The sequence below is a fragment of the Sylvia atricapilla genome, chromosome 2 (assembly GCF_009819655.1).
Source record: "Sylvia atricapilla isolate bSylAtr1 chromosome 2, bSylAtr1.pri, whole genome shotgun sequence".
Classification (NCBI taxonomy): Eukaryota; Metazoa; Chordata; class Aves; order Passeriformes; family Sylviidae; genus Sylvia; species Sylvia atricapilla.
In genome coordinates, this window is record NC_089141.1 from 37,846,227 (window position 1) to 37,873,029 (window position 26,803).

At 36.8% G+C, this 26,803-nt stretch overlaps 1 protein-coding gene across 1 annotated transcript in view; it reads left to right on the top strand.

The window, feature by feature from the left end:
- The first annotated feature begins 8,510 nt into the window (after window positions 1–8,510).
- Window positions 8,511–26,803, top strand: part of CNTN5 (contactin 5) — a 605,619-nt gene continuing 587,326 nt past the window's right edge. The window contains exon 1 of the mRNA XM_066312958.1: window positions 8,511–8,963. The gene's annotated coding sequence lies outside the window, so the exon portion shown is untranslated. The remainder of the gene's footprint in view (window positions 8,964–26,803) is intronic.

Sequence of the window (26,803 nt, forward strand, 5' to 3'; positions counted from 1 at the left end):
AGATATTTTAAAGCCCTTACATTACATCCTTTATGTTAACACTTTGAAAGGAAAACAGACAGATGCTTAATATTTCCTTTCATTTCTAATAACATAGCTGATAACTTAATACAAAAAGATTTTATTAGAGATGGAGCTCGTAGTGTCTTTGGAGTTATTCTTTCTTGATATTTCTTATTGGATGTTTCAAAGTGAAGTTCTTTTTAACTTTGCCAAAACTGTACATTTGGCCTGAAATTCTCTCCACTGGGTGTCTGTCAGGTAGAAGTTTTATTTAAATTTTTACAAACTTTTCTGCAAAAAATTATTCAGGCATTTCTGTACCAAGCTAACATAAAAATGCTCTTTCATTGATGTTAAACTATAACAAATTCAGCAGTTACTTTATGAACATTTTTAAGCAAAATCTTGACCTTTCAGCAGAATTTGGTTTTAAGCTAGAAGTGTATCTGATAGCATCTCAGTGATAAAACTGCTTTTTCTCCATTCTGGAAACCACTGAAAAATATCCTTTCACAGCAGCTTGGAAAGTTCTAAAGGTGTGACAAACACATTCCTCACAGTTTCTGTCTTCCACCTTAGAACTTTGACTTATCTGTGCGAGTTTCACACCTGGAAAGTGGCTGAGTACGGTGCAGAACAGTTACAAAGATCAAGGAAGACTCTTCCTGAATTTCAATGCCAGTTAATGTGGTCCATGGGATGTGAACCTGTGAACTAATTAATAGCTTATTTTCCTAGAGCTATAGGTTATTTCTTCATTGCTGTTCAAGTGACATGGAAGCAGAGGAAATATGAAAAAAAAAAAGCATCACAACATCTGAGTCAAGGACAAAAAACAGATGGCAAGAGACAACTGTTGAGGGGAGGAGCAGATTGGGACAAGAAACCTGAGGGAGTGTGAGAAGGTTGAAGATGGGGAAAAGTGTAATTAATAAGCAAGGAAATGGACTCTGGGAAGAGCCACCTAAGGAACATGGAAATTAGAGCTGTGAAAGCTACACAAGTCATAAATTGTGACCAAAATACAAGAAGAGTATGAAAGAACAAAAGGGGGAAACAAGGCAGAGAAGTAATAATGGAAAAGTAGGATTTGTACTGAAAATTTGAAAGGACTATAGAGACAGAGAGGTCTCAAATGTGTATGGATATAACAAACATTTGCAGTACAGACAAATTGCAATACTAGTAGTATTACTACTAGAATAGTAATACTACTAGAATAGTAATTACTACTAGAATAGTAATACTACTAGTCAACACTTAGAGAAGCAGATAGAATGGGTTAAGTTCACATCCCAAACCAAGGCCTGGAGGAGATCCAGATGATGAAAACACACTTCTGTATACATTTAATGGAATTGCACCTTTCTGGGGTCGGATTTTATTCCTGCTGTCATCTATTATTTCTTGTGCTAGGAGAATTTGTGAAGCAGATTTAAAAATCTAGTACATTTTCTTTAATGTCTCTATGATACAGACATGTCTATATGATGGGATTTCTAGTGGTTTTTTGTTTGGTTGTTTGATTGTTTGTTTGTTTTCTTTTGTTTTGGTTTTTTTTTGTGTGTGTGTGTGGTTTTGGTTTTTTTTTGGGAGAGGGCATGTGGGTTTCTTTTTTCTTTTTAGAGCTGAAAATTGCACTTTGGAATATGAGTTAAAATGATAGATTTTTTTAATGCCAAAACAGTGAAAAGTAAGTGATAGCATCAAGGTTTCCTGCATTAATTCAGTCCCCCTGTTTTTACTCCAAAGTTGAATTTTTGCTTGTTTGGACACATGAGAAATTCATGTTTAAGGACAAAAGAATTGGGAAGAAGCCACCAAGAACTTCTGGTTTTGACTTTCTAGCCACCACAATTGAGTTTAGGAAATTATCCTGCAGCTCAGCTCATAACCCTTGAAATTCCCTTGAAACAGATCAATTCACTTTAGTAGCATGTGTAAGCATATTGTGGTAGCTGTGATCACAATACTAGTAAGACATCATCTGCTTTAAAACCCAATAGTTTTGAATGTTGCAGATGGTATCAAGACATTAACAAAGTAGGGTATGTTCCTTGGTATTGGTTATTGGTGCAGCTGTTAAGTTAATGAAGTCAGTATATATTCAGTTTTGATTGTAGACACATTTTATTTGAGCTTTCATAGAACAGCTGTGAAATAAGTGCTATAATTAATGTTCTGTGGGTTACACTAAAACCTGTATATACGTATGCTATTAATTATATGTTATAACCTTGTTTCAATTTATTTAGTTTTTTGTTCCTGAGATTAAAGGTCATCAGATAATTGCACTTTCTCCAGAAAACATTTAAAGGTTTCAAAGTCATCTTCATTTGTGCTTTCACCTGCCAAGTTACCATCAATATAATTTATTATTAGTTGAAATCAATTTATTTTATTATGTTAATGCCATCTTTACATATCTGGATTTATCAGGTACTCAGCATATAAATAAAGGAGCCAAGCAGGCTATTCCAGTTGTACTTGAAGATAATGCTTGAAGAAATAATTGAAGCTTTCTTTTGTATTATTTTTATATAGGGTGCTCCAGATACTATTTTATTATTCCTAGTAAACTAGTCATATAAAAGATAAAACATCAAAAGCAAAGTTAAATGATGAATCTAATTCTCTTGGGGAGGGAGTGGGGAGAGTGGTAATGGGGGTTGCAGGTAAGGTAGATAGGTAAACTAGGGAATGTTGCTTTGTGCTGTTTTAATCACAGCTACTAAAAGCTCCCAATTCCAGACATTCCTAGTCAAATCCTTTCTTCTATGAAGAACACAACAAAGTAGAATTGTCAGCCCTTCTGGGAGCCTGACACTGCCACTATAATCTGAGATTTTCTCAGACTCAAGGAAGTGATTTATAAAGTTTTACTTCTCTGCTGCCCTTTTTCTGTTTTCGTTTGTAAAAAGGCTTGTTTGGTATGTTCACATTTTTGTTTTCAGATGAGTTCACAAATTCAGTTATACATGCTTCACCAAATAAAGACTTGATAATAGTGTCACTCAGGTTTCTTGGGGATAGGGTTATTCGGCTTTACTTATGCATTGCATTATTTATCATATGGCCTTGTACATGGATTGTGTAACAATCCACACTCTCCCTTTCCCCTTGTGTCACTCTGAAATGCTCAAGTGACTATCCCAGGAAGTGCTGAAGGTCTCAAAATGACAGGAACTTTTGTTCTTCCTAGTACTTCTTTCACTGAGTCACAAATCTTCTGGAACAAAAGATAATGCCATATACTGTTGGATACATAAGTTATCTATGTCGTAAAATCTAGATTTCCATTACATTTCTTAACAAAAAGTCACCTAGAACTGAAGGCTCATTTAAAAATAATGAAAAGCTTAATTCACTACTAGTGTAGTTATAGCTACACTATACTCCAAAGAAGGTTTGCAATGACATGGATGCTTCCCACATTAAGTCTCTCTTCTAGTGTATTTCCATTGAGTTTAGGGTGGGAGGGAGAGAAAATAACAAATGTTTGTTACTGCACACTTAGGGCCATGGGAATTCTGCTCCTCATTTCCTTCATTAATAGGAAAACACAGAATAAATATATTCTTCTGCAGTTCTATCCATCTTTGGAAGGCAAAATGGCATCCAATTATTTTACGAAGTAGGCTGCAAATCTCTGCTCTATAAGGTCAGAATTCTGTGTACTATTGTTAGATACTTAAACAATTTTTTTTTTTTTTTCTCTAAGTAGCAACATAAATCAGAGAAATCTGGAACTGTTCAACATCTTTGAAAAAGAAATCAGGCCGTTTATATTTAGGTATTGAAATAGAAGATAGGAAACTAAATTTAGAATCTACTCCTGTTCTGCCTTCAGCAGTCATGGATTCTGACCATTCTATAATTCAGTGGAGGGCAGTGTTTTCACCCTTTGTCCTCATGGCTCTTTAGAGATATGGATTAGAGAGATAGGGGGTTTTATCATTGTTGCTACTGAGTTTTCATTGGTGCTGGAATATTCAGTTATAATTATGTTTTTGTTGGGTTTTTTTTTGTTTTTTATTTTTAATTCAGTGATGCTCAGAGAATTCCTTTCTCTCTTCTTTTTTCTTCTGCTCTGAGGATTATGAATCAGCACATCCCCTATTTCCCTATTACAACAGCTCATGTTGCCATGAGATAGCTGCAGTAGTAAACAGATCTGTTCATTTTCCACTTTTTACTCCTTTGTACATTTCTCTCCCATGTGCAGTGGGAATTTTGCTCCATCTTTTAGAAGGTAAAATCAGTCTCCAGGGGACACTAGGTTCTTCCTATGCATAAGTTGAAGATCAAGCTGGAAGGAATGAGGAAAATCATGGTTTTGCTTTTCCCAGCATATTAACTAGTAGATGTATCACAGCATCAAAAACAATGCATTAAATGTCATAACAGCTTTCCTGGGTATGTCCCTCAGAAGGTTAGGAAAGCCAAGAGAAAATAAGAATCTGGAAATCCCTTCTCATCTTTATTCTGATTCTGGTAATACAAAACTATATTGCACTTGAACAAAGCATACACAGAAAAGAGGAACCCCCTCTAATGATCAGTTCATCCTTGCTTCTGTCAGTGGACAGGAGAGTGATTTTTAAGAACCTGTTTCTCTGACTTCCTTTTTAAACCATTTCCTCACAAAACCAGTAACACTCAGTGGAGCATCAGTGTATGAACAAGTTCTATATAGAGTTAAGATATTCTGTCACTTCCCTATATCTCTCCCAGAGTCTGTGGCTTCTGCAGAGACAAGGGAGTACTCAGCCTGTTTCTTCCTGTCAATAATTGAATACCTCAGCATTGCTGTTTAGCTCTTTGATGACCATTATTTCGATGGCAACATTCTGCCCATACCTGGGTATATCAAAATATATAGGACCCAGACCATTTCCTCTTCAACTAGGCAGCCGTGAAAATTTACACTGGTGTTGTTCACCAAGTAACAGAATGTCCTCATCACCCTTAAGGTGCTTGACTAACTGCAGTGCTGTTCTATCATCCTCTCAGGCCATTGTTCAGTGAAACAGTGCATTCAGTTTACAAGTTTCTTTTCGAAAATCAAAATGACCATTGTGGCATGCTATAAAGCTGTGATACAAAACATGCTTCATTCTGCTGCTTCAAAACTTTTTCAAATAGGTTAACTTTCTCTCAGTCTTTATGTCAGACCAGATGTCATCTGTTTGCACTTCTGAAAATTTAAGAGGCTCAAGTCCCCAGAGCTTGGGGTTTTATTTTTAATTTTATGCAGCAACTTCTTTCCATTGCTAACGTCTCCAGTTTGTTAATTATCTGCTATAACTGAAAGCTTTCATGATAGGCTCTGAATCTTCTGCTGCTTGCCGAAGGCCTGAAGAATTATGTGTCAAATTTACACACAATTCTGCTTATCCCCCTAGAAAATTTTCTTATAACTCTAATTATACAGCCATGAGGAGCCTATCCAGATGTTCTAGGAGAGGACAAAATATAGTGGTTGTCACTAAAATTATATAGCTGTGTACTAAAACAGGGCCAATGTACACCTTTCAAAAAACTATTTTCAAATATTGTCCTCCAGGTATGTGAAAGAGCGTCTCATAAATGGAAGGAGAAGAGCAAGAGAAGCTTTGGTTATCTCTAAAGATACATCTCCAGTGCTGTTGCAGACAAAGATGAGGTGGAGAAATTTGTGCAGTTAATTCTTTTCTCTTCAAAATTCACTCCCTATCTTATATTCTGCAACTGATCAAGAAAGAACAGTGAAATATCCCAATAGTAATGGTACTCACATAGCTCTCCATGTAGGAAGGAAAAAAATATATTATGCTCTGCTTAAAGAAGAGAGACTGAATGAAAAGAAGTACAAAACAAATAAGAAAAGAGCTCAGAAATGACTCAGACTGCAGATGTGCTGCATCTGTTTTCTTGTCCACTGCAGACACTGAGAGAGAGAATAAGGTGTTAATTGACAGACAAATAGAGCAGATACACAAAATGCAGCTAGATTGACTTAAAGTGTATAGCAATAATAGTATTGTAACAAAGTACTGTTTATGCTGATTATAATTCACAGTCCATTCACTAAACACTGAACATACATCCCATAAAACAGCCCACACTCTTAGAGTGGTGGAGCAGAGCAGGAACTGACCTTGCAAAGGATACACACAATCACATGGAATTTTAACCTATTTAAAAGCTGCGTGCCACTTTCCTTTCAAAGAAAGATAAAACTGGTACTCATATAAATCCACTTAATTCCTGATTATATTAAAGGAAAAGATACAAATATATCCTTGTAGAAATATTGCTGATGTGAAGTGAAAATAAGGAAGCAAACATTAAAAGCTGCCATTCATAAGAAAGATGTACTTTGACAAGAACTTTGAGTAAAAGTAAACTAAAAGAAAAAGACCATGTAACCCAATGTGCATGGCATAGGCACTGTAAAGTAGTTTTTCAAAGCAACCCTACAAACTTCACAAAGGATGATAAAAACCATAAAGTCATGTCCTTATGACTTAAAAAAAGAAATCTGCATTTCTTTTAATTCCATTTCTAACGGTAAAAAAAAGTAACCAGTAAAACTCACCTCCTCACAAGTAATTCCTCACTACTGTCATAAATAGATACAGTACAGAAAAAAAAAATAGCAAAAATGCTCCTGGCTTTGACGTTCACTTTGGAAATATTGAGAAATGGAGCCTCATAAGTTATTCATAAGATCAGAATTAATGTAGTCACTATTCCTGGCTTCTGATTAAATGCTGCCTTGTAACCTAGTAACACTGGAAATAATGACCAGATGAAAATTTTCTGTGAACTGAGCCAAAGAAGGGAAGCTTTGATATGTCAGGTTGCAACATTACTTGCACAACAGAAATATGTCTGGAGACCCATCCACACTTGTGGAGACAATTGTCTTCTGTGTTTGTATGGGACAGTGTATCCAGATAAAGTCACTTTCTAATGAAGGATTCATTCTTGCTCTTCCACTATGATAGTTAAAACAATGGGAGATGGTGCTGAGGGAACAGAAATTTGCAATCTTAGAATAATTATACAAAAGGAATTAAAAGTGAGGGTTTTTTTCAGCACATTCTGACTGACAGTAGTGGACAGAATTCATTGAGCATGATGCTGAGCTGTAAATCCTCTGATAGACTTCCATATTTTATAAAGGACCACAAAAGGGTATAAAGCTGTGTCACTCATCACTAGTATCTTATCTTGCTAGAGGCTTCAATATAAGAGACAAGCACAAGACAGAGAAAAAACTCATATTAGTTTCGTCAATTTAAGACCAGAGTTGTGTAAGAACCCCCAGAAAATTCCAGAATTAATCCAGAATCTTCGTTCTCCTGAATCTAAACCACATAAAGGTTAGTTTTTTTAAAATTAACCTGGGATAGAAAAAGAAAAACAAAAAAGTACAAAAAAAGTTAGTAAGGAAAAATGTGCGTACACACACACATATGTACACCACAGAGGTTCAGAAAGCATAAACCATTGAAGTGGAATCACTGAAGCAGAGAAAAGTCTCAGAGAATAGGAACTATACAATAATTACTCAGTTAATGTGTAAGTTAAAAAATACTCCTGACTACTTGTGAACGACAAAGGGGGGAAAAGGCGACGAAAGAAAAACACAGAAGGCCAGAAAAGTATTAAATTTAATAGAAGATAAAACATAGGGGCGGGAAAAAAAAAAAAAAAAAAAAAAAAAAAAAAAAAAAAAAAAAAAAAAAAAAAAAAGGAAGAAGAAGAAAGGGAGGATGAGAATCAGCCTGGATCCCGAGCACAGCCATTAGGGAGAGGCAAAAGAGTAGGAACCCACTAGACATGCGGATGGATGCGGAGCGCCGAGGAGAGCCCGTCAGGAGGCTGCTGTGGCGGAGCGGCGCTGCTCTCGGCGGGGCTGCGGGGGCGGGCGGGGCCGCGCCGCTCCCGGGGATGCGGCTGCTCCCGGGTGGGTGACGGGGAAGGGATCAGCGAGGGGAGCGGCTGCAGGACCCGCGGCGTTCTGTGCGCTTGCCGGCCGAGGGCTGGCTGCCCCGGGTGTGCCTCCAGCCGGAGAAGGAGCAGCCGCGGTGTAAGGAAGAGGAGGCTGCGCTGCGCTGCCTGCAGCGGCCGCGGCTCCCGGGCTCCCGGCTCCGACTGCAGAGCGCGGGGGTAGGGAGGGTCAGAACCGCTGGAGAGGAATAAAACGCGTTAAAAAAAAAAAAAAAAAAAAAAAAAAGCTTAAAAAACCCAATCCACCTAGAAGGAGGATGGGGAAGGGAAGGAGAAGGAGAGAGGAGGAGAGGATGGGCTCAGAAAGTGGTGGATGGAAGAAGCTGGTGTCATGGGTTAGAGAAGCAGGAGATCAGAGGACAGCGTTCGCCAACTTGCCCTCTTGCCTTCACGCTCCGGGGCAGAGGAGTGAAGAGGAAAAAATCGGGGAGGAAGGTGGAGAGGAGCAGGAGGAGGAGGAAAGCGGGAGGAGGGGGTCCTTGCGCGCTTAGGGGTAGGGGCGAGCGGCGGTGCGAGATGGCACTGACATAAACACACATCCACATCAGCTATACATCCACAGGCGTCCAGGCAGGGGCGGGCAGAGCCTCCGCCGGCCCCCCGGGAGCAGCCGGGGGAGGCGCCTCGGTCCCCCCGCCGGGAGGGGGCACGGCGGGGCCGGGAGGGGCTCGCGGGAGCTGCCGGCGCGGATGCCTTCACCTGGGGCTTCCCATCACTGAGCCAGCCGAGGAGGAGAGGCGGTCGGCTCTGGAGAACTACCTCTGGATGGTTTAAAAAAAATAAAAATAAAAAAAAAGGAGAGAGAGAGAGGGGAAAACAAAAAAAAGGGAAAAACCCAACTCTGCAATCTTCTGCTCCCCCAGGCTCAGCACCATAAGGGACTGCTATATTTGAGGCTGTCAGGAGGATGGGAGAGAGACACTGAGAGTCAGGGCGAGAGAGCCGGTGCCACAGCAGCGGTAAGTGTCTTTGCCGTTCCCCCAGCCAGGCACTGATTTCCCTGGTTAGACTTTGGAGTGTGTGCAGATTATTTGTTGTAATATCCATCGCAGCATCTCTGTGAGCAGTCTGCTGTGAAGCCGGCAACGGTGAGAGATCCCATTTTTTGGCTGCAGGTTTATGTGTTTTGCTTTTTTGTTTTGAATCTTATGTTGAGATTGTCATAATTGAGCAGAAAAGTTGAAGCAGAAATTACTGTGATCTTCTATATGCTTCCTGTCATTTAACTAGTGAGCAAACTACTGCAGTGAATGAGTTGTGAAGAGATGTGAGGCTTTTAGTACAAATGCATACTCCAGAGAAGGAATGCCTATTCAAATGTGCTTATTTTTCATGTTTGGGAGAGCTACCATGCTAATGCTTGAGGATGAATCAGGAAATAACCCAGCGTATTGAGTTTATAGGGAGGCACTGAAAGTTGTGTTGTTTTGGAGTTTTGAATGATACTTGGCTTTGGGATAAACAGTTATCTCTGGAATTAGAAAAGTACAGTGCCAGGACTTTGCTGACAGGCAGACGAGATGGAATTACATAAAAATGCACTGTTTTTTCTTCTCTGATGTGAGGACAGTTAATAAGACTATGTGGAATATCTGTGAACTGGATAGAAGATGAACTGAGAGTTATTGTGACATAGAGCACAAAACTGTCTTTTTAAGATCTTTAAATTAAAAAGAAGAAATCCATGACTGTAGCTATACTTCTTCAGATGTTTTGTTGCATTTCTATTAAACTCAGAAACTTCATGTCACAGAAGTTAGACAAGATAATGTAATGTGAGTACTTAAGTTTTCTATGTGTTGCAATATTTCAGAAATGTAGCTTAAAGTTTTTACCAAGTTGATTTTTATTTGTTTAAAAAGTAATGCTTCCTTGGAATGATGCAATTTTAGTTGGGTTTTTTTCTGGTTTTGTTTTAGTTGGGTTTTTTTGGGTTGTTTTGGTTTTTTGTTTTTTTTAATGAAGAAATTGGTGCCAGTTTGTGGGGTGTTTTTTTGTTTTTTGGGTTTTTTTTTTTTTGAGGAGTTCCAGCATTCCCCTAGACTTCAGTGAGCTGTTGATGAGACCCTGAAGTTTGAAACTACAAATAAATTACACATCACTATTAGCCAAAAGCTAAGGGGGGATTCCTGATAATTAAAATTTGAACGACATTTTCTAATTAATGAAAGTGCCTTTAATTCTTGCTGAGTTATAGTACCACTCCTTCAGAAATATTTTATGGCAATCAATATTAGTGCAAGATCAGTTCATTCTTATTATTACAGGAGTTATTGAGAGAATTAGCAATAACTGGGCCATTACTTAAAAAATTTATCAAGTGTTCTAGTAGAGTTTCTAAAAATATATTAAATAAATTGACTTTAGTTACTATAACACTTACCTACAAAGTTTCAAGTAAAAAAAAAAAAAAAAAAAAAAAACCAAAACAAACCAAAACAAAATAAATAAAAAAAAATCCCCAACTCCAACCTCCCCCCTGAAACCCCTTGTCTATTCCCCTCTGTTGTGAGGGAAAACACAAATACTTGCTTACTGGTTTGAGGTGTGCTGAAAGTAAGACAGAAAACTGAGATGTGAACTATTGTAACTGAGGAATGTTTTATGTACAGTGGCTTTTAGTAGGGATATACTGTTGATATACTATGGGAATATTCAAAGAAATGGTTAAGAAGACAAAGTTTTAAAAGACAACAGATACATTAAGGAGGGTGAAGAGTTAAGCACTCTTGAAGGTGATAACAGCTAAGTAGTTTTAAATATGCAGCAGTTCTGTTTCATATACTTACATAGTAAATGCCCGTGAAAAAACAGTCAGAACTTGCAGAGCATGACATGAAAGTGTGAAGATAGCTATGGATATTTGGGAGATAAAAAGTGTTGGTTTTTGGGTTTTTATGATCAATATGAAGCTGAAGGTCATATTTTGAATTCTAGGTAAAAATATCAGGGGAAGGGATCTTAATTTCATTTTATAATGAGGGCAGATGTACTAAGAATGAAAAAATAAAATAAAAACATCTCATTGGCTGAATTCTATTGGAGAATTCGAAAAAAAGGCAGCTTTGAAAACAGGTCTTGAGGAAAAATATTGTAGCAGCTAAGATAAAAGGTGTGATTAAAGCCTCTGTTGTTGGAAAATAATAAAGGGCAACTTTAAGAAATGTGTAACTTGGAGGACTGCTAGCACAGATTCAGTACAGGAAGGTCATGACTGGCAAATTTGCTTGAGTCCCCTGAATAAGTTGCTGACATGCTGAACTATTGGGGAATCAGTGATATGATTTATGGGAGTTTCAGAAAATGTCCAGTTCTGTGCTCCACAAAGTATTGATTTGGGGAGTAAATTTTTGAAGGAGTGCTGGAATGAATTCAAACCTGACTTAAGCACAGGGACCAGAGGGTGTCAGTAAAGGTAAAGAGCTCTGTATGGAAAGAGGAGGTTAAAAGTATGATGCTTTAAGTGACAGCCTGATATCCAGTTTCCTTTCCTGCTTGTTACCAATCTGTTATGTTCAAAAAGGCTAAATCTGATTTGCTAGAAATATAGAAAAATCTGTTTCACTGTACATATTCAACACACTGGGAGTTTTCTGATTGGTTAATGGTAGAAATATTTACTTTAAATAATTAATGCAAGTCTTTACAAAAGGCATCTTAGAAATCTTCTGTGTTAAGAATATATATACCTGGGAATTGAACCATCTGAGGTGATTGGTTCAATGACATTGAAAAAACCATGGTTCTTCTGACTCATTTTGTCTTTCTGCTGGTAGCCTGCAACACAGATTTTAGTTCCTATGAATGCACTGCATAATTTGCCACTGTTGGTCTGCTCCCTCCTTATGCTCCTGCTAAAGCTTCTGCATTGCACTTTCTCTCAGTTTCACAACAACCTCAATCATTTGAACAGTTTCTTGTACTCTAAAATGCTAAATAAAATCTACCACACTTTATACTGCATTTTAATTCCCTGAGAATCAAAGTGAAATATACATTTGTCTGCTAATACTATATTGGTAGGTGCTTCCCAGTATATTTTATTCCTTCTCTGCATGGCTTCTCTGATGCTTTTTTCAGGGTCTGTTACACCCTGGATTACCAACTACTTAGCACTTTACAAGGGAGAAATACTCTTTCTGGGAGTGATGGAGTCCCTACAGATTCTGATCTCCTGAGCAATTTTAATCAATAATACTCTGTTAGGAGATAGGCTTGCAAATTATGCAATTGTTAAAACTTTATAAGATAAATTCATTCTTATATTGCTTAAAGATTTCAAAACCTCATAATGTGTGTGCATGTATGTATAGATGTGTTTTTACATACACACATATATAGAAGAGCAATGATTCTGTGTCTTTGCAAGCTGGAATAGCAGCAACAGTAACATTTCCTAGTTAGTGGAAGGAAATGTAATCTGTTTGTTTTTATAATTAATTTCTTGGCTGATTTATAAAAATATCCCACAGTGTGTGAACCATAAGAAAATCTGATCTTTGCTTATGTGCTCGTTTCTAAAAGGAAGTTCAGGATGATTTCTCGCTGAATTTCATAAAGGCAGCAAATCAATTCTAAGGTGTTGCAAGTGGATACAAAATAAGGGAAACACTATGTCAGATTCTATGACTGTAATAAGAGATTAGAATTTCCATCCATGCTACATCTGATGTTCTTGATCACAACATGCTCATGTTTATTCTGTGTAGTCATCCACTCAGACTAGCTTCTAAGATCACAGAGCCATGAGATTATGTTGGAATAACTAGTCATGTACTAGTTACATCATCATAGCCCACTTCTTTACCTCTCCTTCAGGACCAAACTTACACATCAGTCTTGGGAAAAATTGATAACTCTTCTCCATCCTAAGACCTAGAAATAGAAAATACATCAAACTCTTTCCATCCATCAGAAACCTCTTTTGGGAATTTCTTTTTTCAGCACGCTCTTAAAGGTTTTCTTGTAAATGGTGTTAAAACATGATGCTGTCTTTGGAGAACCTTCAGCTGCTGAAACTAAAAGCAGACAAACTTTTCAGGTAGTTCACTGCAGTTCTTGAGAGGAGTAAAGAGTGACAACTTCTCACTCAACATACAGGGACTTCGGCTTCAGCCTCCTTGTGAGTGAAAATTTTTCACTATTTAATAGTTGAAGACTTATTATATATTCATTGGGACTCCTAGCCTTCAAATAATTTTGATCAAGGTTTAATGTACAGCTTTGTAATTGATGTAGGCATAATATCAGGCCAGTATTTTAGGTGTCTTCCCTTACCACATATCATCAACTTTGCAAGAATTCACTAATCCTTTTTTTTGTTTGTTTTTTTGTTGGGTTTGTAGACTCTATTGAGTAAATGATGGACATTGCCCTGTGGCTTTGACATTCTTGCTACAGGTGGTAACCTTCTGCTGTACATTCAGCCAGCAGTAGTGACTGCACAGATGGGCAGAAGATTGTTTGATTATAGTAACAGAAGAAGCTGAGCTAAAGGCATAAGGTCCTTATAATAATATTTGGGAAGATACTCAGGGACTAGACTTGAAAAGTTGTAATTCTTTGCTTAGCCATGAAGAGACACATTCAGAAGATATGTTTGCTGCAATATTCTCCCCAAAAATGTTCCTTCAGAACTAAATGGTAAATGGCAAAAATATTAACAGAAATTGACTTTTGTGAAAGGTGATAAATTATTAACTTATTAATTATTTACAAAAAATTATTAACCCATGTATCATATGTTCTAAAAGATGACCCATTATCTCTGTTAGTTTACTCCACAGACTTTCATATGCCATTTATACTTGGTTATTCACAGGTGTCCACATAGACTTGAAGTGTAACGAATGAAACCACACCACAATGAGTCAGCAAAGTCACATGTTTACCTCTTCATCTGAGTTGCTTCTCACAGAGAACCTTCTCCAAAAGTAAAGTATTATAGACACTCCAAGAAATTACTCTGGACAGGCTAGAACACTTGGGTGATATTCAACCCTGTCAGTCTGATGAAGCTGGTCAGCTTAGTGATGTTCATATTACTACTGTGTAATCACGATTATTATTTGTCTTTACATTTATTCTTGTGATGCCTTGGATGGGTGGCAAGATATACAGAAGGGATGAAATAGAAAATACTAACAACTTCAGGCATTGTCTTGTTCCTATATAGGAATTTTAGTATGCCTAGCACAAAAATGCATTTGAAGTTCTGGACATAGATATAAATTAAAATTCCATTCACTTTGTCTTTCCTGTGCTTACTAATTTCTTTCCTGTAAGCATTCATTGCCTGAAATCTTATACTACAGCCCTCTTTCTGGACCAAACAAATGATATTAAACTTTGTATAAATAGTGGCTCTTTAAAAGCCTACTCACCCCTCAGGTATATTTCTGTACCTACTATACAAGTTACTTTGATGTATAGTTCAACAACTGTATATATAAATTTTAGATTTTTCTGTTTTACTTTAGCTTGTAGGTACATCTGTTCACACGTATTGAAATAAATGGATGTACCACTTTAAAATGCAGTTTCCTCAACCATTTAATTCACATCACAAGTCTATACTAAATATTATTTAGATTAGAACTCTGATTGCCCTAGATGATACTTTATTAGCAAGGTCCTTTATTCCATTAAAAACCTTATCATCATTGTGACAACTAGGCACGATAATCAAAAATCAAGATTGCATTGCACTAAGGGCTGTAAACAAAATCTCTGAATCAAAGAACGTATGGCCTAACTCAAAACTTCCTTCATTTTTTTTTCTGTTATTTCTGACCTTTGAAGAGCTTATAGGTAAGGGAATACATCTGTGTTTCACAACCATGCTAGCATACTCATGTACAGATGTCTTCAAGATCACCTCCCACACCAGAAAAACAGCCCAAGATACTATCTGCAACACTATGACATGTGTAAGGATCACACATGTAGGCTAAAAAATGTCTTTAAAATTTCACTGAAGACTGTAGAAGCAGTCCACAGTTACTTCTGAAATGTGTACTTTTTAGAACCTTTTTCTAAATTAACTTATTCTTCAGCTTACCTAAACCTCATGCAGATCTAAACTTATTAAATATAAGCATATGGATTTTAGCATGACATTCTTTTAAAAGGTAAGTTCTCCTTATAAAAAATTTTAATGTGTTTTTTTCATTCCAAAAATAATGAATTAAATAAAATAAATAATTTACTCACTCTTGTACCACTACCTTATTCTTTGTTTGGCTTTTGACTTTTGCACATCTGAGGTGATATAAAGTCCTGATTTTTCAGTCTCATGCTGTGCAAGATGCTCAAAATATTCTTACTCCCCTATAACATATGCAGTGTCATGTATTGTTGCTGCTTACATAAAACTCAGATCAGGGAGTCTGGGAATAAAGCCATGACTTCTCTGATGTCATAAAATCTTTCTGATGTGTGTGTGCACAGCTTTTCAACTCAAAACCAGTTGTGTAGTATTGCCTCTGTCTGGACTTTGGAAGATATTTCTTGGACATTGAAACAGCTGAGGAACACTGACTGTTACATGTTTGAGAAGGGGTATAATTGAAAACGTATTCCAGATCAGATAACCAGGGAGGATAATTTATTAAGAGGGCCATTGGAATATAATTTAGAAAACATGATATATAGCTGAAATGTCTTCAGTTTTGTTTTCCCTCTTGCATATCACAACTGACTGATTGCTAAGATCTAAGTATTTATTTGTCTTATCAATCATTTTGTGCCTGAGTCATTCACTGATGGGCATAATCCTCTGTTTGTGACTTCAAAAGGCATCTCTGGAGGAAATTTGAATGTCATCAGCAACGAATTGAGACATTACCGAAGGCATCAGGTAGGAGGGAGATGTTTGCACAAGGGGCATATTAATCAACAACTGGAGAAAATAAGCAGCATCAAAGCAGAGTAATTCAGTTGAATTTGGATTAAATTCTTGCATATTTTCTGCAAAGTAGAAGCAAGACAGACTGATTGATTCAAACCATGCAAAACCCAAAGTTCTTCCCTAGAAAATAAATATAGGTTGAGAAAATTAGGAAGCATTAAGTGTACTGGAGCACTAAAGATTCTACACTTCAAAGGTCATTTTTTAATGTCTGTTATCTCTGTAAGTTTTCATTAAGTATCCATAAATTACTATCAAGATTCCTTCTCTGTCAATCTTTGCAAAATTGTTCTTTTGAAGCAGCACGACTTTAATTGCAAAGGAATGTAAAGGAATTTGCTAAGGATTTCTTTCAAAGCGTACAAAAATATGTTGAAGTCATAAACAATATGTGCATGATTATATAGGATTATAGGATTTGTGAATGAGAATAATGTGTAAGAGAAAGAGGAATTTATCATAGTTTCTTGTTATTTTGCTTCCACAGAAAATGATTAGTAGTTTCATATGTCACATTCTGCATCAAGTAAAAGCTGGCATGTGAGAAAATGCAGTCAGTTGAGCACTTGTAATGCTTATTGAAGATAATGTCTGTATCAAAAATTGCCTGCTACTTTCATGTATTATCTAAGATTAAAAAAAAATAGCAGACGTTTTTCCCTGAGGACTGGTTTAAAGTCAAAGCAAGTGTGGGTTATGAGAAACCTCTCTAAAATCTGTAATGGACTGCTTGCTCTTTGGAACCAACAGTAGAGTAACTGAGAAGCTCAGGGGTTCCCAAGAGTTTATCTAAAAACTACCTGTAGGTGGTATAATAAGATCTGGAATATTTTGCAGTGGAAAAATCCAGATTGTAAACAGCTATATGCAAGGCTGTGATTTTGGACTTTTTGTCATTATTTCTAGACTTATGATAGAATTGCAATAATGTAACAGCAAAGCAAATACAAAGGTTTACTTTTTATTGAGAAACCTTCTTTGAATTGGATAAAAAATTTTCATCCACTAACTTGACAATAAAACTTAAACGGAACAAAATCAGCTTCCAGCATCAAGCACACTAAACATAGAATTGTTTTACTTCTTTATAATATGGGACAGATTTTAAGGCAACTAAGATCTCTTAGGAAGAAATCCTTTCTCATTGTTCAAGAAAACAGACAGTGTCAGATTATGGACTCCTATTGTATTTATTACTTTCTACTAATTTTTATTTCTCATTAGTTTTTATTAGTTACTAGTGTATAAAGATATTATTGGATTTATGTCTTTAGTTATAATCATTACTTCTTAGTGTAGTCTGTTTATTGCCATTTTCCTTTCACCTGAGGTTTTCCCACATGTTGGCTGACAAGAAATTGGTTTTCTTAATTTGTATGCTTCGTTTGCCTTTTCTGTTGTTTGTATTTTATTGCTAATGCCAGACAAAGAAGGAGATGAGGGAAGTATTGAGAACACAATCCTTCATCAGTTCCCATTGCCACACAGAAAGGCAGCAAATAAATGTATTCTGTTAATGCAGTAAAGTCATAGTCCTTGTGCCTTGAGATACATTAAAGAGACTCTCTAGCACTCCAAGAACTGCCAAATTAGATGATGCCGAGGGAAAAGAAATAAAAAAAGGAATAAGAAAAAAGCACTTTCACGTAAAATTCACATTGGATTTAACAAGCATAAGAGAAAAACACTTATCCAAAGCTGAAAGTATAGGTCACTACAGCTTGAGTTTAAGAGCAAGGCTTTCCAATGAGTGGCTGCAAACACAGTCCTGGTAGTGCAGAAATTCTGAGAACCATGCAGTGACGAATCCCCTTTTCTCTGTTTGGTGCTAAGTGAGGGGAAGAAGGGGGAAAGTCCACATAAATGATTCATCTTTTGTGCCAGAAACCTGAACCTAGAAATGGGTAATCCCTTTGTCAGTGTTGTGGAGGGTCACACAGCGCACACAAAATGCTGTTCGAGGTTCTTGAGTTTTCTTGATATACTGGGTAGAAGCCTTCACCTGAGCATCATTGAGAATCAGGTATTGTGCCTATCATCTTGTCAAGTTATATTTCTCCTAAAAATACTTTAGTTACCTATTGAAAAACTTCTGGGTATAGAGTAGCCTTTTTTATAAATATATTTCTTCTCACTCAAAGCATGCATTTAAAGAGTATCTTTTTCAATATATTGAAAGTAAGCAGTTAAAATCTATTGGCCATGAGCACCTGCTGACTGCTGTTTTCATTAGCAATTTGTTCATCTCTTTAATGCCTCTCTAAATATCTTTCTTCATTGCCTCAATAGTGCCAGATCGTCACATTTTGCTTTGTTGAAATTGTCATCAGGCTTTTGTGGCTAGTCTTTACTCAGGAGGATTCAAAACCTTCAAGAGACAAATTCTCTGCTGGCATAAGCAAGTGCAGCAATGCTAAATTTGGTGGAATCCTAACTGCTCATTTTAGGATTGCTTCCCCACCTTGAATTTTTCTGAAATCCTCGACAACTACTACTCTATGAAGCACATTTTGCCACTGGCAGTGACTGAGGAAATTCTAGGTCGGATTTTAAATCTGTTACCAAATGTATTCTGGCGATGCTAGTGACAAGCAGAGCTGCACAAAAATTACTCATTTTTGTTCTGTAAGTGTCCATCTGCAGCAATGATGATTTTCTGCCTAAATATTTTATTCTTCTGTGAATGTGCAAAAATATGATTTTCCCCCCCTCCTGCTGGTTCTGCTGACAAGCAGAACTTTTTTCATACAGCTCTATAATTAGGCTCCAGAGTCCTGTGGAGACACACAGCAGAGTGGTAGGCTTTATATTCTGCAACACTCAAAAGTTGCAGTTCACAGACCTGTGTGCTTATATCTATCCCACCACTTTGCAAGCTGTAACTAGACTCTTCCATTCCCTTTGGATCTGTCCCCCTGTGTCTAACAAAAATGAGAATTTTGAGTGTTTCTAGCCCTAAACTGCAAATCAACACTCGACCACTGTGTGAAACTTTTGATAGAATGGAATGGAGTTTCAGGTCATCATGGAAAATACCAGTGAGGAATCTTGCTTCAGGTAGTGCAATGAAAGTATAAAAATTTGTATTAAAACATATAACTCTAATTAACTCTAATTGTGTTTTCACACAATTCTTTTCAGCATGAATGTGAATTTTTGTTGTGGTTTCCATCACATTACAGTGTTCTTGATCACAAAACCTGATGATGATGCTCTTATAGCAAAAATATAGTTGTAAATAAATAGCTCACTGGTAGAAGTTGTATGTGGAATATTACATATATTGCTATTGTATGGTCTTTGGGAAAATGGAAATGGCCTTGGCCTTTTCCATTTTCCTTTCAGAAAACCTTCAAACTCTTTAGTGTTAAGACATGCTACTTTAGAGAACATGAATCATTAATCTTTTCGACTTCAGGCCTAAGATAGCCACAAACACCGGTAGATTAGCAACATTACTTTTACCTCCTAAAAATGGTTAACATCTGAGATTTCACAATTACTAATCTTCTCTCCAAACCATTTAGAAATATGATCTGATATGACTTTTTTAGCTTTGTATTGGTGCAGTTTCGATAAAAAGGATTTCATATTACAGCTAATGAGGGTTGCTGCTTAATCTTAGAATTGTTAACAGCAAGAAGAACATTTCCTGTCTTTAGCTCTCTTTTTACAGGTTTAATTAATAATGTAGACAGTCGAGTCTGCCTGCTTGAACTAAAATAATTAGCAGAGAGTAAACAAACACTTTAGGTTTCATTTTATGAATGGTGTGGTGCCGCTTTAAATATTTAAGGTTTTGATCTGAGTGACCAATCAATTCTTGAAAAGTGCCAGGTTACCCTGACAATCCAAGCAAGAAAGCTGAGCTGTGAGAAAAGGTAGGCTCCTGTAACTGCTTATGACCAGCAAGGGCTGCAAGAAATGATGTGCTAAAAAGACTGTTAAAAATGAGGGTGTGAAAAGGTAAGAGCTGTCAGAAAAGGAATGGTAAAGAAAATCAGAGAGGAGCAGGAGAGGATAGAAAGGTGTGTAATGCAGCTCAATGACTAACTGATAAGTTAGATCTCCATTTGAGGTCTTAGAGGAGACGTGTCTCATGCACATTTGAATCTCAGGTACTGATTTATTCCTCTGTATATTCAGGGCAAGAAAAATTAAAAAATGTCCCTCTTAGCAAAATTTATTGGCTTTTTCTTCTAAATACTAATGATGTGGGGAAGAGGAGACTCAGACCCTGTCAGGAAAGCAGTCAGAGCTTATGTGTTGAACGTGCTGAAACCAGTAGTGATTGCAGTTTTGATCTAGGGAAACATGTACACATGTTCTGAGCAACTTCACACACAATCTTAAACTAAGCCTACACTTAATAAACCTTGACTGCATTTCAGTGAAGCAATCTTAGGTGTAGTCCTGAACAAGTACTTTGAAGAAAGGTGTGTTAATTACACTTAATCTTTACTTCATGGCATGGAATAGTGCTTTTGAATTATAGTCACTTTATACTTCTATCAGAAATATTCAAAAACATGTTCCTTAATCTTAAAAATGTCTATATTTTTGTAGATTATGTCTTGTTAACCCCAATATCTCTTCTCTATCAGGTTTTATCTTTCTTATAAAAATCAAAAAACTTTGAATATCTGATAAACACATGATAAAAATTTTAAACAATCTCTTTGATTCAGTCAAAAGTAGTTCCCTTTCAATGCCATAAAATATTCAGAAAAACCGGTCTCCCTTTGTTTTTTCAGGGAGACTAGATAAAGATGCAACGAGCAGTGTGTGTGGCTAGTGAATAATATTGTTTTCTGACTGATATAAACTCAAAAAAAAAAACATCTGCAGGTCTTTTACTATGCCCACTTTGATAGATCAGCTCTACTACTGTAGCCCATGATGAGGGTTCTGAGCTGCAAATCACAACAGTTTTCCCTCCAACTATCTTTGTTAATCATGATCATACTTAGACAGCCTTAACTGTTTTTCATATTTCATGATAGATTTACAGGATTGACAGAAAAAACACAGAAAAAATACAGAAAAAACACAAAAATATTTACTTCCCTGTTGTGTTTTTACAAAAACCACTGCACAATGTTTAATATGACTCTCTCGTGTGCCATTTGTGTATGGTTACTTTCTAGAGAAAGATCAAGCTTTGGTTATAATTTTAGTAGGGCATGCTGCCTTCAGCATTTGAAAGATGGTGCTGCTTTGAGTAGGAGAAGTTTTCTGGAAGTGTGCTCTGGAGTGGCAGGAGGTTTTGATAGTGTTTGGATACAGCCTCTGTGGGAAACTGGCTGCATCTCATCTTTGTGCCGGGGCGGCAAATTTTCATCTTCCAGTGACACCAATCCAACAGCACTGAAGCATTAGATGTCTAAATCACTGAATCACTATTGCTTCGCCCTTTGGAAACGACCTAAAAATTATCATAGTAATTTTTTAAAAAAAGGGAGACTTACAAGAGCTTTCACATGAAGTGTTTCGATTTTTTGTTTCTTCATTTGTAATAATTTTGGATGATCACATCTGGGTGCTTATTTGTTAGTGAAAATCCAAAGATAAACGTGAAAAAGTTAACATTTTGTTTTCAAATGTTTTGTTTCTTTCACATTTTTTTTCCAGAATAAAATTGTTCTTATGATATATTGAAGATAAATTTCCATTCCTGACTGGGATTCTGCTGGTGATTGTCATAAAGTGTAAAATCTATTTTTAATCCAGTTCATCTATTAACTAGAACTGGTTCTGAGCAACCAAGGACCTCATTTTCACACTGTATCTATTCTCCCATCTGTAGAAACTAATGATGCAAGCATAGGAGAAGGAGTCAGTTAACTGTTCATAGTCTCTTCTTGGCTTTTTCTGTAACACAGAAAACTCTAAAACTGGCAGCAAAAAGCAGTTAGAACAGATCACTTTGTTGCCAAGGTAATAAATTCCATGAGCTTTCAGAATAAGCAGATTTATTGCATGATATTTAATGTTCATGGCTGACTAAGAAAAAGAAGATAACAGCTCTTCCTGGGAGATAAGGTGTACATCTTTTGGAATAGCAGTTTACAATTTTTGGGTAGTTTGCAGAGCCTGGATGAGATGAGGTGTGAACCAAGGAGAGGGGGAAGGGACCTTTAATTGCCCAAGACTGCCAAGCCCAATCACTCTTCGTCCCAAGCTGTTATTTCAAATTAATGTATAAATGAGTGCACAGGGTAAGGCAAAGTTGGAATTTTTTCAGAATTGCAAATAAAATGCAAAATATTTGAAATTGTGATTGTCATCTCTGATTTCTGAGACATGACTGTTCTCAGTAAGGGAGGGTGACCAGCTAGGAAAGAGTCAGTTTTCAAGCATTCAAACTGGGATTTTGTTTGTTTTATTTGTAACCTCTGCTACCAGTTTGTAAAAATATGACTTGGACTTTTGATTGATATGTTTTTTACTGCACCATTAGGCTTGTCTAGTTTACTATCAGCATGGGGAAATTCACAAATGCAACGTTTTTTTCTACTCTCCAAATACAAATAAACTAGCTTGTGCAGGCATCCTCAAGGACCTGCGTCCTGAAACACATTTATAGAAGTTAATGTTCAGAGGATATTTATGAGAAAATTGAAGTAAATCATGTCAAGGCTCATATTACCAATGTGCTGAATTGGGGGAAAGAATTTATTTTAGTGGAGTTTAAATATCCCTCCAGCCAGAGAAAGAAGATACTCCAGAGCACTGGAATGAACACAGGTGTCTTGTCATTGAAACCTCTGTGGTTTTCAGCCTGTCCACTGTGGCTCTGTGATGAGTGTTCCCCTTAGAACTGAAGTTTTAGGAGAGAAATTCACAGCATAGTAAATACTGATGATCTTTCTTAGCTCTCATCTACCCCATTTGTCAATATGATGAATCTGTGTATGCTCAAGGTTTTAAAAGATAATGTGGCCTGCTATTGGCTCTGATGGGGACTTTTTTTTTTTTTTTTTTTTTTTTTTTAATAGCACGGAACGTTGCAGTTCAGAGTAATTTTATTTCAATACACTCATTTTTCCTGTGAACAGTGGTCTGTTGCCATTTGGTCACATACATGCTGTTTTGCTACAGAAGCTGTTCATCAAAGTGTTGACATTTCATTTTAGTGCACATTTGGAAAACAGCTATTGTTGGTGGCGGTGATTGTTGTTGTTTTGCTTTGACTTGGGAAATGCCAAGAGTATGTGAAAGCTCTGTGCACTTCCAGGAGTTTGCTCCCAGACAAAAATTCCCAGACATTTTAGAAGGAAAATTAGCCACTTCACCCCCACCTTCTCTCACACCAAAGTGTAGCCTGAAATAATGCAGGCAGAGTTAAAACCATTAAAGGAAGTGCTTCCTCACACAGCGTGAAGTCAGCCTGAGGAGTACAGTCACATAGTTCATAGATTAGATTTTTGAAAGGGCTGGGTAATTTTATGACCAATAATAATATTTTTAGTTATGCATACTAAGTGAAGCATAATTGGATTTCCTGCTTCATAGCATCAGCTAGAGGGTCACTACATCACTACAGGGGCTGGGAAGGGATTTATTTACACACACCCGCATATGTTCACACCCATGAACACTTCTGCATGCAACAATGAATTTCAGTGGTGCGTACCAGGGAATCCTCTGAATCATTGTGCATAAGCCAGCAGCTCTGAATGATTAAGGCCAGCATCTGCATGTCAACAAGAGCCATGCAGAGGAGCTCTAGTAATTGCAATACATGTGGAGCATGAGAAAACTCTGGGCAATTTGTCCATTTTTCAAATGGACAATGGCAAATCTGGATTCAGTCACAGGAGGAAAAGAATTTGTCTAAAGAGCAGCTTCAGAAGGCTTCTGGCAATATGAAAGCCTCCAAATGCCAGCTGTTAGTTGTAGAAACAGACACTAAAATGTGATTGTGGGTTTCATTAGCATATCCTTCGTTCTCCTGTCATAGTCATTTAAGAAATCAACAGGAATAAAAAAAAATAGGAGACCATATCATGGATGCAACTTTTAAAATACAACTCTTTTAATAATTCTCTAGGTGAAAATTAAAATTGATTTGAAAATTTGGAGGAAAACTTCTGTAGAGAAAGTCTAGGCCATGAGTATGACAGTAGCACATGAAGCCTTTTTTTATTTTACTATTTTTCCTAACATGCTCTACGTTATCTACACTGGCATATGAACCTATGGAAGAATAGGCTAATTAGTAAGGTTATTAAAGTTATCATATATCATTATCAGCATTTTTGGCTACCAGAATAGGATTTTGAAACCTTTTCTATCATTGAGACTCACTGTACAATAGGAGAAGAGTTAGACACCAGAAATAAGCCAATTAAAATCTGTATGTTCAGCATGCAGATTCCTAGAGCATTCCAGAGGCAAGCAGTGATGATCAGGACAAGGTCTATATCCCTCTGAGGCCACCACCTAGTTTGACCCAGTCATTAACAGTGCATGTCACTGAATCTCTTCTTTAAAGAGTTATGTTTATAGAATAAAAGTACAACATTCATGCTGTTGAAATGCAAAAGAATAAATTTTACTACTGGACTATCTGTAGATTGAGCCATTCCCTAAGTCTGAGTCATGGGTTCAGTTTTGTGAGGAGCCAGGGAAGGGGCAAACACACGGGTACATTGCCATAGCATGGTTAGTGATCCCAAATTCTGCAGGAAGGAATTAGCTAGTTACTGCCAAATGGAGACAGAGGGAGCTTCCAGCTGAATGCTGGAGGAAGCTGCATTGCTGCTAAGAATTGAATCACTGAGAGGGAGCCCTCAGTTTCTGCAGCTAGAAATATATCTGCTAAACAGAAAATAATGCAACAGCCAGCAGTAGACCCAGGTACTCCAACACAAACCTGAAGTTTCTATGGTCTTGCAAGGTTTTATTTAGTTTATGTCCAATTCCTGTTGCATTCACTTTAGAAATAATAAGGAAAGCTGTGAACTGCAGCTCATACCTCCAACAAATGAACTTCTTGCAGATCCCCTCATCCCTAGCCAGCCTGCCTACAACATATTGTAGGGTATGATTGTAGGTAGCACACTCATAACTGGAAAACTACAGCTAAAAGTCTCCCCTTTTACTTTCACTCTGCTCCCCTTACACAATGGGAAATTTGTTCAGACTTTTACAATAAACTCTAACTATACCAGGAAGCTCAAACTAATAAAGTATATGTGATCTTATATATCACAGAATGGTAAAATTGGAAGGGACCACAATTGATAATCTGGTATAGCCTCAAGCAAATGCAAATTATGAACTGGATCATGCAGGTGATATTTAAATTGGTCTGAAGAGTGGTAGACAAGAAAAAGGCAGAAGAAGTATAATTACAGAAGAGCCAAAGAGAATTTTATTACCTTAATGATAGGCTTGATTTCAAGAATTATTTGACTATGATGAAACTATTAAAAGTATGTCAAACAGAAAGAAGTAGGCCAGCATATTATTATAGCAAGGTGAGTCCAGAGGGCAGAGAGAAAAAAAAAAGGGGGGGAAAATATCTGTTTAATTTTATCTAGGAAAGCTTCTGACTAATCACCTTGAGAGTATTGCAGAGTCAAGGGGAAAGCCCTCCTAGTTCTGTGAAAGGATAGGGCAAAATTGATCAGTCTGTAGGTGTTTTTCTCAAAGAGAACAATTCACCTCAAAGAGCATCAAAAATAAGGATACTTGTAGGATAATATAGAGGAAATACATCAGTAATGGGTAGAAAATTTAATTTATACAGAGATAGTAATTTTGTTTGTTTTGTTGAATCCTTTTGTAGGATTCTGCACCAGGAAGAATGTTGAGGAAAACCGTCATCATAGTCAAAAACCCAAACAGATTGGAATACATGTCAGGAGAACTACTACAAGAAGACAAAAGGAATAAATGACATTTTTTATGACAGAAGTACAAGGGAATTGTGTATGGTATTTTAGACTACATGGTCTGAATTCCATTGAATTCTATTCTGTGCAATCCAGTACTCTCTATTCTTCTTAAAAAAATTAGGCCTCCAAATTAAATGCTGTATTTTGTCTAATTGTTACTGAAGGCCAAAGATAAAGCAGAGCATCTGGAATAGTATTATGCAGATTCAAACAAGCCCATGAGCTTTCGTTCTATTTTAATTCCTGGAAAGGCATCGTTTAAAAAGGAAGGATGGAAGCGAAAAAAGCAGCAACATGGAAAAGGCAACAGAGTAATCTAACTACTTTATGTTCCTTCAATTATAAATATATACTAGTTTATACCATCCAACATTTTAATTCAAGGGAACTATCAACAGGGAAATGGTTGTATGTGTATTTGTACTTAGTGTTACTGTAGCAGTGTCATTTTCTGAGCACTGGTGGTTCAGAGGATGATGGCAAATGTGTCATAGAAGGGCTCTGCAACTCATCCCAAATGAAAAAGGAAGTGCGCTTCCTTTGCAGACTTTCCTGGATGTTTGTTTTCCTTCCTTCCTTGTTTTATTGTTTTAGCATTCCAAACCAAAAGTAATTTCCAGTAAAAAATATAAGTTTCATCCTTTGTGTATGGAAAGCATAATTGAATTACTGATGCTTTAAAAGATGGAGTTTAGATCCTGTTAAGCAGATTTTTATTTGTATTGATGAATTCATTTGACATCTGCTTGCTACCTAAAATATTGCTGCTATCATCTAATGACCAGACATTCTGGCTCCATTCACTGGAAGTGTCATTCAATAGCTGCTCTTTAGCACTAAATGTTGCATTACACAGAACGATGTAGTATTATGAATTTAATATATTTTAATTATTTTTCTAATGTCACAATTGAGCATTATGAAGCAGGTGTTCTAGTAAAAGAAACAGTGCATTATCTACAAAGCAATTTTATTAAAACAGAAA